This window comes from Rhynchophorus ferrugineus, unplaced genomic scaffold, assembly GCF_030347505.1.
Source record: "Rhynchophorus ferrugineus isolate W39M unplaced genomic scaffold, kcgeb_rfMv2 rfM1, whole genome shotgun sequence".
Lineage (NCBI taxonomy): Eukaryota > Metazoa > Arthropoda > Insecta > Coleoptera > Curculionidae > Rhynchophorus > Rhynchophorus ferrugineus.
The window spans coordinates 76,271,140-76,283,835 of record NW_027472580.1 but is presented as its reverse complement, the minus strand read 5'-3'; positions in this window follow the sequence as shown (position 1 = coordinate 76,283,835).

The following is a 12,696-nucleotide window of genomic DNA, read 5'->3' as shown; positions in this document are numbered from 1 at the left end:
TTTTACTGGTGTGTCCTGTGCAGTTATGTTTATGGTAGTGGGAAAAAGATGAAAAGGATGTTTGGGTCACATATATTTACAGTGGCAGCACTCGGTTGCTGTCGATTTTTATTTTATATTTAATTAATATCTTTGGAAATGTTTCAATTATAATTTTACATAAAATAAAATTGAATTAGAAACGAGATATGATTTTAACACAGAAATATTTGTCATTATAAACTAATGTCAATTTCGGATAATATGTAATTATATAATTCAATGTTTCATGGCAAGACATTTTATATATCATTATTTGTCAAATTAAAGACGTTATTCTCTAGCGTTAGCCATATGCTGGCAATATTTGAATTCGACCTAAAAAACAATATGTGTTCTTCGAGTCAAATGCCAGGTGCTGTAGAGATAAAGCTATTATTGATTAGAATAAGTGATAATGGGAAAGAAACTTGATAATTTGGATCAGCACCTTTGAATTAAATAGAAAAAACCCTTTTATTGGTTCGTTATATATATTTAAAGAAACTATTATTAGTATTAGCACACCCAGCATAGCACACAGCCCTGCATCACACTTTAATCATTTATCTCTGCGACATATTTAAGAGTCATTGATAACAAAACCGCCGTTTTTAAATTGTTGAAACCAAAACTGATAATTTTAATACGATGGAGGGATATCGTTATAAATTTCTGAAAAAGTTTGATCAGCTTTAGCAACAGATTGCTTACAATTAAACTTTAAGCGTTTCATGATTAACGTCTGTATACACTTATTAATTCTGTTATTTTATCCAGGGAAATCTCAAAACCACCGAATTTTCACAATTTTTAAAAAAAATAGTATACTTTCAACTGACAGAATCAAAGTTACGGCCGCTATTGTACTAGCTAATTCATCACGCAGTTCTTCTCATGTCTTACGAAACAATTCAAGCTTTACTAAAGTTCACCGTATATATTGGAGTTCTTTGAAAGTTTTCTCTCAGTGTAAATTGTTGGGATTAGTATCATCGGCCCCCGTATCCAATCTCAGTATCATCGAAGCATCTCCGCCACTTTGTCACTTTCAGGCTTCACGAGGATATGGGGAGGATGAGCGCGCGCATAAACTATCCGAGACGTCATCGGATATTAAAATAAAGGCGCCGATGCCATCGACTGCACAAGACATTCCTTATAAATATATTTTTATTAAACTCGATAAATCCCAATTTTCATATTCCCAATGCCGCCATCGTCATGCCGGATTGGCCTCGGACCATTAGGGACTCACAAATTGCGTTTCCCGTCCCCGTCAGTCGCAGGTTGCTGCTTCGGCCTAGCAGGATGTTTTATGGCTCTGTCACGCGGTCTTCGGTTTTACGGCCTTCGAGTCTCGCAGGGCCTGCGAAGGAATTGTTTTATTATGGGCGGCGGTGGTGGTGGCGGCGGCGACGGAGAAAGGAAGCAGGGAGCTCCGGGCCGTGGCAGGACGCGCTCGGGGAAAGGGGGGATGCGGGCGGCGCGTCGGGCGGGGTGGTGTTCTGATGGAGAATGGGGAAGAATTAATATCGGGGCGGTGCGCGCGGAGATTTTGATGGGGTTTAATTTCGATTCTATTCCGATATCTTGATGTGGATGGAATTGTCTCTTGCGATATTATGGTTCATTTTCAACTATAAAATGGGGCGCACTAAAGCGTTGTTTTGATGCTACCAGTTCTGGTAATATCAACAACAAATATTATAAAAGGTCAATTGAAAAGTCCTCGGCCTACCGCATCTATAGTAAAACCATTTTTTTATTGCAAAATTAGTTTTTTTTAATTAATATAATACCCTTCAAGGGTGATACACTGATTATAGCCACCCTCCAACTTTTCGATACCATTTTTAGGATTTGTCCTTTGCTTCAAAATAGGCCTCAGTTTCGGCGATAACCTCTTCATTCGGCGAAAATTTCTTCACAGCGAGCATTCTTTTGAGATCTGAAAATAGGAGATGAAGTCAATGGGGGCCAGATCTGGAGAATACGCTGGCTGAGGAAACAATTCGAAGCCCAATTCATGAATTTAGGCCATCATTTTGACTGACTCGTGACACGGTGAATTGTCTTGGTGAAGCAGCTCTTCCTCTTTCTTCAAATGCGGCCGTTTTTTGCCGATTTCGTCCTAGAAACGGTCCATTAACGCTATGTAATAGTCGCTGTTGACGGTCCTTCCTTTTTCAAGGTAGTCAATGAAAGTTATTCCATGCGCATCCCAAAATACAGACGCCATAACCGTGCCAGCCGACTGTTGCGTTTTCCTACACTTGGAAGGCGGGTTCATCATGTGCAGTTCACTCGAATGACTGTCGACTTGACTTCGAAGTGAAATGATGGAGCCATGTTTCATCCATTGTCACATATCGACGAAAAAACTCGGGTTTATTAAGCTTGATCATCCTCAAACACTGCTCCGTATCATCAACTCGTCATTGTTTTTGGTCAAAAATGAGCTCACGCATCATCCATTTTGCACAGAGCTTTCTCAGATCTGGAGAATGCGGTGGCTGAGGAAGCAATTCGAAGTCCAATTCATGGATTTCTGACACGGTTCATTGTCTTGGTGAAGCAGCACTTTCCTTTTATCCAAATGCGGCCGTCTTTCGCCGATTCCGTCCTCTAAACGGTCCAATAGCGCTATGAAATAGTCACTGTTGATTGTCTTTCCTTTTTCAACGTAGACAATGAAAATTATTCCATGCGCATCCCAAAATACAGACGCCATAACCTTGTCAGGCGATTGTTGCATTTTCCCACGCTGTGAAATGGGTTAATCGTGTGCATTCCACTCGGATGACTGTCGAGTGGACTTTGGAGTGAAGTTATGGAGCCATGTTTCATCCATTGTTACATATTTACGCGAAAACTCGTCGTTGTTTTTAGTCAAAAGTGAGCTCGCGCGGCACCCACTTTACACAGAGGTTTCTCATACCCAAATATTCGTGAATGATCTGATGTACAAGTTAAGTTGATATCTTTAGAGTGTCCGCTATTTCATTCAGTTTCAATTGACCGTCATTCAAAATCATTTTGTGGATTTTTTAATGTTTTCTTCGGTAGCAAGCTCTTTTGGCGTCCACTGCGTTCACCGTCTCCGGTGCTCATTTCATCACGTCTTAGCATACCAAACCTTGATGGTTGATTTTCCTAGGGCAGTGTTCGGAAACTCGGCATCAAGCCAAGTTTTTGCTCCAATTGTATTTCCCTTCAAAAAGCAATATTTTATCAATTTCTTTTTATCCATTTTTTTCACAATAACAAAAGTTGCTTCACCCAAAATGCTATAATTCACAAACTAATGATCCGAATCAACTGTCGAATTTATTCACGCGTCTTTTGAGGTTTGGGCCTAACTAAAAAACATGTGGATTTAATTTTAGTACCGCCATCTATGTGTCAGCATAGGGACTTTTCAATTGACCTGTTATATATATATATATATATATATATATATATATATTAATCGCCTTAATGGATATTTTGCCTCCATTTTTAGAGAAAGACGGGTGCACCTGGAGGCGTGAAATTTGATATGATTAAAGTTTACATCGAGGAACAACTTCTAGGACTAAAATTTTTTTATAATATGCGCTACAAATAAGTAAATTCCATTAAAACCAAATACGGCCAAATCAAGCAATCAGAAATTGCCGCCAAAACGGTGATACAAAATATGTAAAGAACTATTTTAGCAGATTAACCAATGGATGATATATGTAATAGTGGCCATAGATGATAAATTTAAAATTATTTACCCGCAATGGCGAGATTCCAAATATACATAAAATTCCTAAAATAATAGCTTGAAATAAATACAAATACACATACATGTGTTGACAGGAAAATAATTACAGCTGCTGTTTTAGGAATAAATGAGCAAAGAATGGTGCAATTATAGTTAAGAATTTAGGTCCAGAAATGATGTTTGTAATCAGCCTGGCGTTTTTTTATAACATATATTTTATATGAAAATATAGATAAAAGATAAATGTATACGATAATGACTTTTCTTTGAATCAATTATTTTGTTTATTTACTATATAAACTTAAGTTTGAAAAATATATAGTTAATTTAATGATTTTAGATACATTCCTTTAACAAACATTTCCAAATTTTAAAATATAAATTATCTAATTACGTTCATTGTATAAGACAAATATTAATTTAAAAATTGATTTATTTATACATTCTCTGTTTTAATGTACAAACATGCATTACTTAATTTGTTATTCCACATTTATGTTTATAATATAAAGGTAAAGAAAAATGTTCTGGAGTTGTTACAGTTCTGAAAAAATCTTACTTATGATACCCTGTCATATAGTTCAGTAGTACAAAAAGTTAGTGAATGTGAGTTTTTGAGATATATATTTAAATATGTAATTAAATACATTTCTGATCTGATATTGAAAATATTATGAAAACAATTTTTAGTAACATATAATTTTTATATTATTTCCTTTACTCTATTATGATTAGGTTTATAAATTGTGGTCGACTTTCGTCGAATTTCGACCATAGTGCGATCACTAATGTTTATTAATCTGATTTACAGATGAGAATTTCCAAATTAATTTATTACTACTTCTCTGTTGCACTTATACAAAAGCAAAGCGAGTATTGGATAAATACCTCAGTACTCTTACTTAGGCTGAAGTTAAGAGTAACAATTTACCCTCTGCAAGTTCGTGTGGTTTGGTTCGCTTTAATCGTCTTATTTCCTGCATCTGGTCCAGTAGCTGCATTGCTTCCACGTTGCTGTGATATAATAACAGTATTTCATGGTAGGGCAATATCTTGGATAAGTTCTTAAATCCATCCGACTTCAAGGATATCGTGCAGCATTTCGTTGGTTACGGAGCCATAAGGATTGGTAATTAATCGTAGAACTTTGTTATGGCAGCGTTGGATTACTAGTTGATTTGGTTGATTTAGTGCAATCTCATATTTGCACACGATAGGTCTAAATTGGGTTTATGACTGATTAGAGAGGATAAACCACTCTATTCGATTTAAGTTCATGCTGAAAATATCTTCCAACTAAGCAGTACGGCTGCTTGATTTGGAGTGTATTATTCTCTGGTTTTTGTCTAACATGATAACATATTGTTTCCAATTTAATCTACTACCAAGATAGACGCCCAGGCATTTAGTTTATTCTGCTTGAGGAATCAATATTCATGCTTGAGAGTTTTCGTCATTTCGCCACAAAGCCAAGTTGACCTATACAGATTTGGAGCAACTAATCTGTATTTTTCAGTTTCCAGCCCATTTATAGATTTTGTTGACTGTCACTTTACTGTCAATTACATTGTCAGTCTTTAGCAGTCTTTAGCAAATATATATTTCCTGCTGACTGTATCTTCGGCAAATCTTCCAACTATTGTTTCTTTGGTTGTTGGAATATCATACAGGAGATACAATGGGATAGGAGTGGTCCCAAGAAGCCGAAGTATAATAATCCCGCTGTAGCTGATGTAAATCTTATCCTTTTCCTTTAATATGAATGAGTATTCTTCCATTTCCATAATAACATTTAATATGACTTCGTTGGTTACGTACCGATAAGCATTGGTAATTAATCGTAGAACTTTGTTTTGGGGGCGTTGTATTACTAGTTAACCTACCATCGAGATAAATTCGGAGGTCGTTAGCTGATTTTGCTTGAGTAATCGGCCATCCGTGAAGTAATATAACGCAAAATTAACATGGCCAGATTTGGAGCTATTAAGTCGTATTTTCCAGTCTTCAGTCCATTTGTAGATCTTCTTGACTGCTACTTAGAGGTTACTTTTTTTTATTACTCTTCGTGAGTCAACAATCTGCTCTATTGGCAATAAGTATTTCTTATGTCTATATTATATATACATGGCATGTAGAAAATCACTTCTTTAAGCAATCATCTGTATGAAATATTATATTAATTAATTAGTCTTATTCTAAAGCTTATTCTAAAGTCTACATATGTCCAGTAATCAGATCAGGTGGTGTTAAACCTTTTAGTCTACGCACTTCACTATCACGTCGCATATTTAGCTGATTAGCGAGTACATTAGGATGCACTGAAACTCTTTCGAAGTAGTTAAATTACACTCGTTATAGGTTCTAGAGGAATATCGCGTTGTATCACTTTATTTGAAATACAGTACGGATCATCAACAATGGCACGCAACACCTTATTTTGAAACCGTTGAATGATGGATATATTAGATTTACTAGCGGTACCCCATAGTTGGATTCCATATGCCCAAATGGTCTTGAGTATAGACTCATACAGCAATACCTTGTTATCTAATGATAACTTGGATTTGCGCCCGATGAGCCAATACATTTGATATAATTTTAGTCCCAGTTGTTTCCGTTTAGAGAGTATGTGCTTCTTCCAGGTTAGGCGTCGATCTAAGTGCATACTAAGATATTTAATATGCTCTGCTTGGGGGAGTTGACGATGATTGTTATTCACTGGTGGGCATGTTCTTCTACGCAGGGTAAACGTTATATGCGTGGATTTTGTTTCATTGTCATTAATGCGCCATGTCTTCTACCATAATTGTATTTACTCCAGGTGGGTTTGTAGGTTTATTGATGGTGTGACAGGATCTTCATGGGATACTAAGATCGCTGTATCGTCTGCATATGTTGCCACAGTAGTTATATTTGTGGTGGACAGATCAGCCGTATACAGAAGATACAGTACTGGACCCAGTACACTACCTTGCGGAACTTCTGAATATATGGGATTTAATTCGATTTTAGTAACTCATAGTCCGGATGAGTTAAAAGTTTCTTTAGTTTAACCTGCAAGCCCGTATGCCATACTTTGTCAAAAGCCTGAGATATGTCTAGGAAAGCAGCCGAACAATATCTTTTGGCATTTATGTCAGGGTCTATTTTGTTTACAAGTCTATGCACTTGTTCTATAATCCCATGCTTATCGCAAAAGTCAAACTGATGTTCTGGAATAATTTTTCTTTTTTTTATTATATAGTTTAGCTTTTTTATGTATAATTTCTCGAATACTTTCGAGATTATCGGTAACAAACTTATAGGTCGGTAGGAGGTCACATCTTCTGGTATTTTTCCTGGTTTAAAAATCATTAATATTTTAGCTACTTTCCAGATACTAGGGAAGTAATTAATTCGTAGCATAGCATTAAATATAAATGTTAATAGTTTTATACCCTTTTCTTAGTTCTTTTAAAATTTTGCCAGTAATTAAGTCATAACCAGGAGCTTTTTTAATATTAATTTTCCTCATTATTGTTTGTTTAACTTTTTGACCGTTAATTTCTCGTGCGGTAAATCTCGTGCGTTGAAATGGCGAATCTAGAAAGCCAGTAATTTTATTTTCCTCATCTTTATGTAGCTGAGACTAGAAAGGTTTAAAAACATTTTTTAAGTGTTTTGAGAAAATGTGGGCCTAGGAGAGGTTACTTGAGGATGTTTCTGAGTTTTTCTGTTTAATCTATTTAAATTATTGTTGTCAAATCGGTGATGTCAGCACAACCAACTGGGAACATTTTATTTAAAATAAGTATTCGGTAGTAAAAAGTTATTATTTGACGTGGAACTTATCCTGGAGCCCTCATTGGTCTATGTGCTTCTTCCCGCGGACATGGCGACAAAACGGTGAAAACCAACAAAAGACAAAAAATAACACAGATAATAAATTATGATTGATAAGCAGATTTCTGAACATATATGAAATATTGTTATCGAGCATAGGAAAGCACATATTCCAAATAAAAGTTTCAATCAATATTTTACTACACGATTCGTAATTTAGATAATAATGATGATGACATAATTATACAAGTAGCCAAATTTAAATAAACTAATTATAAATTCTCATCCTCATTCTAATTCAGTTCATTTAGTTTTTATAAAGATATACGTCCGGAATGATAACATCAATTGCCAGCTAATTTCTATGAGATAATTCTCATTAAATCACAAGACATTAGCATAAACGTTTAGCTTTTTTAAATATTTGTTTAATTTATCCGCAATACATTATTTTTAGTGATATCTCAACACTGAACAAAATCGAACACATTATTCTGTAAAAATAATTTTATTAAATGGTAATTAATTTTCTTCACGTATTTTTAAAAATACTTGGACAGTCATGAAAGTTTTGGAGATTTTGAAAACTGAATAATTAGGGGTATTCATAACAAGTTTAAGTTAGAATTTACATATATTAATTTAAACTTATATATTATCAGATATAATTTTGGTTTTAATAACAATAATCGAGATGAAATTTAGAAAATATTGCACTAGCGCGAAAGTAATCTTGTCTTGTTTCACTTTTCTAAATCTCAGTAATTCATAAAGAAAATTAGGGCTTGGCTACATATCAATCAACTGACTTCCATAAATCAGGGAAACAATTTGAAATTTCTCTTATCATCTCCGTGTTATAAGTTTGTCGTCTTCGACATATTACTGTCTCTGAAAAAAGTAAAATAAAGTAAACTTATTCAATTCATGCATATATTTCTTCTGCTTATTCAAAGCATCTCTTTCAAAACTAATTTAAAGAATTTGTGTTTCAGTTTTGGTACAAGTTGATAAAACAAATGATATAATACCATTCAGATTTGTAATAAAGTATCGATAATTTATAAATCTATATTATATACATTTTATAATTTATTATATTATAATTTTTTGATTTCATAGTTCATACCGTCTACACAAGACAATCAAAGAACAACATTCAAATAGCTGAAATATAAACAATTTAAAAGAGTGGTAAGAGCAACAAGACTGGATAGGTCACTATAGAGCCATTAGAAGTTCATATAGAAAGTAGACAACTGAAATGGAACCATTTTCAGCATATGGAAAGTTAAGAGAGTTAAGTTAAGACCTTTTGCACAATTATGAATAAAAATTTACATAAAAAAATCGTATTCTTTGTATTAGTAATGCCCATAAAACAACAGATCTTTTAAAATATTGCATAAATTAGTACCAATTATTACAAAAGATACCGTACTGAATATCGCAGATTTATCTCTCTTTAACATACAGCTACTTACATTTCAACAAATTCACGTGTTGAAAACTCATTGATTAAGGATGTAGTAGTAACATAGAAATATACTGAAGCCAGTGCAAATAATTTTCTTTTAAACACATAAACTTTATTTTATTAAGCAATATGAATGTTGTTGAATTAAGTAATAAAAATTGTTATAAATAAATTCTGATGGAGAGAAAAAAAATTACGTTCACGGTAATGGTTTTTCGAAAGGTAAACCATTTTTAACTACCTGAACATTTCACCAGGTCATCCACCATGTTACAAAGACCCCCTTGTCGGCCATATTTAATTTATTTACCTCCTCGTTCTTCTATTATTTTCGACCTCTTGGATAAATTAGAACGATGGTTGAACGGTTTGTTTGACAATTTCGGGGTGGGGCTACATATAATTTATGTATTTTAAGTTCCGTGTAAAAAGTTCCTTTTTTTTCCACATTCAGTGTGCTTTTTTACCTTTTTAATGTTGTGCATCCATATATCTCGGATCTATGACACTTTAAGACTTTTATGCGAGTTTTATTACCTGAATGTGCTCCATGGTTTGGGTATGATGGGCGATAAGTTATGGTCTATATGGTTTTTATTTCTGTACAAGATAAATGTTACCATTCGCAGATTTCAGTTGCAGAAAAAAATAACACAGCTATAAACGTTATAAACGATATAAATCAATTTAAAAAAATAGTCTATAAAATATTAATTTTAATTTTTTTCACTAATATTGATTAGAATATTTTGGACATATGTTTTGACACTAATTTTTGCAATTCTCTACCGATTAAAGGTTTAAATATAATTCCACCAGATAATTGAAATAAATTAACAGACAGAATAATTTAAAAATTATAAAAATAGTTTACAATTACTAACAGAATGAAAAAACATCCATTCAAATATATATTTGATTTGGTTAGAATCTGTAGGTAGTTATTATATATAATATGGGTGATCGATCACCTTTTAATAGCTTTAATATAAAAACTATTTCAACATTAGTATCTGAGACTAACATATATGTTAGTGTTTTAGGAAAATATAAAATATTTATGAACATACTTGTATCATCGTCTTGTATGTTCTTATGTATTTATTTTTATATAACTAATACAGTTTAAATTCTTCTATGGCACTTAAAGCTAAAGAAATTTAAAACACACAATGTTGAAAATGTGAGAAAGAAAAATTAAAACTTCCTGATCATGTGGTTTGTAACGGTGTTAGTTGGTAATTGGCTTTTATCTCATTGAATATAGGAGGTATCAACGTTTGGGCAATTTGTGCATTATATTAATATGCCAATGGGTTTTTTGTGAATGCTATTCGATGATTTAGGTTGAGAGATTTTGGTTTGAGCAACATTGGTTCAATGAAGGCAGGAAAATACAATAACGTAAGCAAATCTATGAATATATTGAAGGAATATACAGGCAATATAGAGCAGTCCTGGTAAGTTACTACGTGCTTGATAAATATAACTTCTAATTTCGGGCTATAAAATTGAAGAAAAACTGGCTTTTAGACTGACCCATTTTGGACCGAGAAAGAATTATGATGCCAGTTGATTGGATTATATTAAGATGTCGTGTCAAAGGTTGATTAAACAATTGAAGGATACAAGAATTCATTGAGCAAATTTGTAATATGAAGTTACCAACCATCGACAATACGCTTCAAATCAAGTTCAGAGCGTGGTTTACAATCCAGCCAGCACGAACGGGTATATCAAGAAAATTATTTTCCATTAGAAGGGACATCTAAAGCTCTCTCTATATAGTATAGAATAAAGCAACAATATTTTTTTTATTTTTAATTATAGTCATTTCAACACTGCTTTGTTATTTGGTGACTTAAACGTATATTTACTTTATTAGCACTGTGATATATATTATTAAGTATGTCTAGTTGGCAAAACCAAAATGGAATAAACCTGTATCAAATACATATACGATACAAACACAAATTGTATAAATAAAATAATAATCAATCAATATATAAAACGAGATAAAACATTAATAAAAATGAAACATTTAAAATATATCAATAGACAGATAGAATATAAAAATAAATACATAAATGAAATTAACTTAAAAACACATATAAAATAATATCAGTATAAAAAATTATAATGCATAATACATAATAAATTAATATATTGAAACCAAAGCAGTAGATAAAATATAACGTAAAGGTTATAAATATAAAATAGTCTGGTTTCTCTAAAGTAAAATTAAATATGAGATAAGAAATTAGATAGAATACTGTAAATGCATTGCATGTAAATAATTTTTATAGATGTGATTTGGAGTGAAAAGAGTTTTCAGATTTCTAGTTATGTTATGTCTAATTCGAATAGACCGTAGAGCCTCATATGATTTTAAAACATGTCGACAATAATCACACAAAGAAGGAACATCGCCAGTGATGAGATATGAATGTGAGAACTGACAATGCCCGATCATTAGCCTATTTAACAGGACCTGCTTATACCTATTAGTAGATAATGTCATAGAAGTAAAAAAATCTCGCTTAATAAACCACAGTTTATTATCGCCCTCCAGCAAGTCCCACTCTAAAGACTATCGATTTTGTTGGTAATAATGGGATATAGATCCTTATAATATGGAAAGTTAGGAATATATACACTTAGAGTGGCTTCTTTAGCTGCTCTTTCGCTACCATCTATGCCCACATGACTGGGGATCCAAATAACTGATATTCTTCTTTTCCGTTCAACAAGATTGTGATAGATGTTATAGATACCAACTATAATAGGGTATCTAGAAGTTGCATTTTCAATTGCCAAGATAGAGCTCAGGGAACCAGTACAAATCAACCAATCGCCAGACTCAACCTCCAATACAATCTGTAGAGCTTTCCAGATGGCTGTTAATTCTGCCGATAGTATGGATGAATGTTTATGAAGTTTGTAAGTTTCTATTCTAGAGGATCCAAAAACAGCTGCGCCTACTCCCTCGGACGATTTGGAACCATCCGTGTACAAAACTTTATAGCTTGGATACAGCGATAGAAGATGACCAAACAGGCCCTTGAAGATTCTAGGACCAAAATTATCCCTGCTGTGAATAGTTAGACATCTATCTGTGTGCAGCGATGGAAACATCCATGGCGCGAAATTTGTGAATCTGGAGACGTTAAGTTTATCTGTATTAAGGTTGATCATCTTTATAACCTTAAATAACTGGTCTTTGAAAGATCGTGCCCTACATGACGGTGTAATGGGTCTCCTAATGGACAGATTTATTATTTTGTTGCTTGTTGGTATCAACAAATCTGTAGGCTAATCTAAGAATTAACTTAAACCGTCTATATTTAAGCGGTTCAGCAAGACACTGTAGACTCAACAATATTTTAAGACATTAACAATATTTAGTTAACAAAAGTGATTTAGAAAACAAACGTTGGTTATTATCGTCAACTTTTAAGTCGTTATTAATTTTTTATAACCTTAACTTTTTCAGTTATTTTGATCGATAACAAAGGAATGGAATTGAAGAAATTACAAGAAGGAAACAAGAAACTAAATCTCGACAATGTCTAGAGACATTTTAGGGATGGTGAATAGAGTGGAAAAAAAATAGTTTTGAAATAAA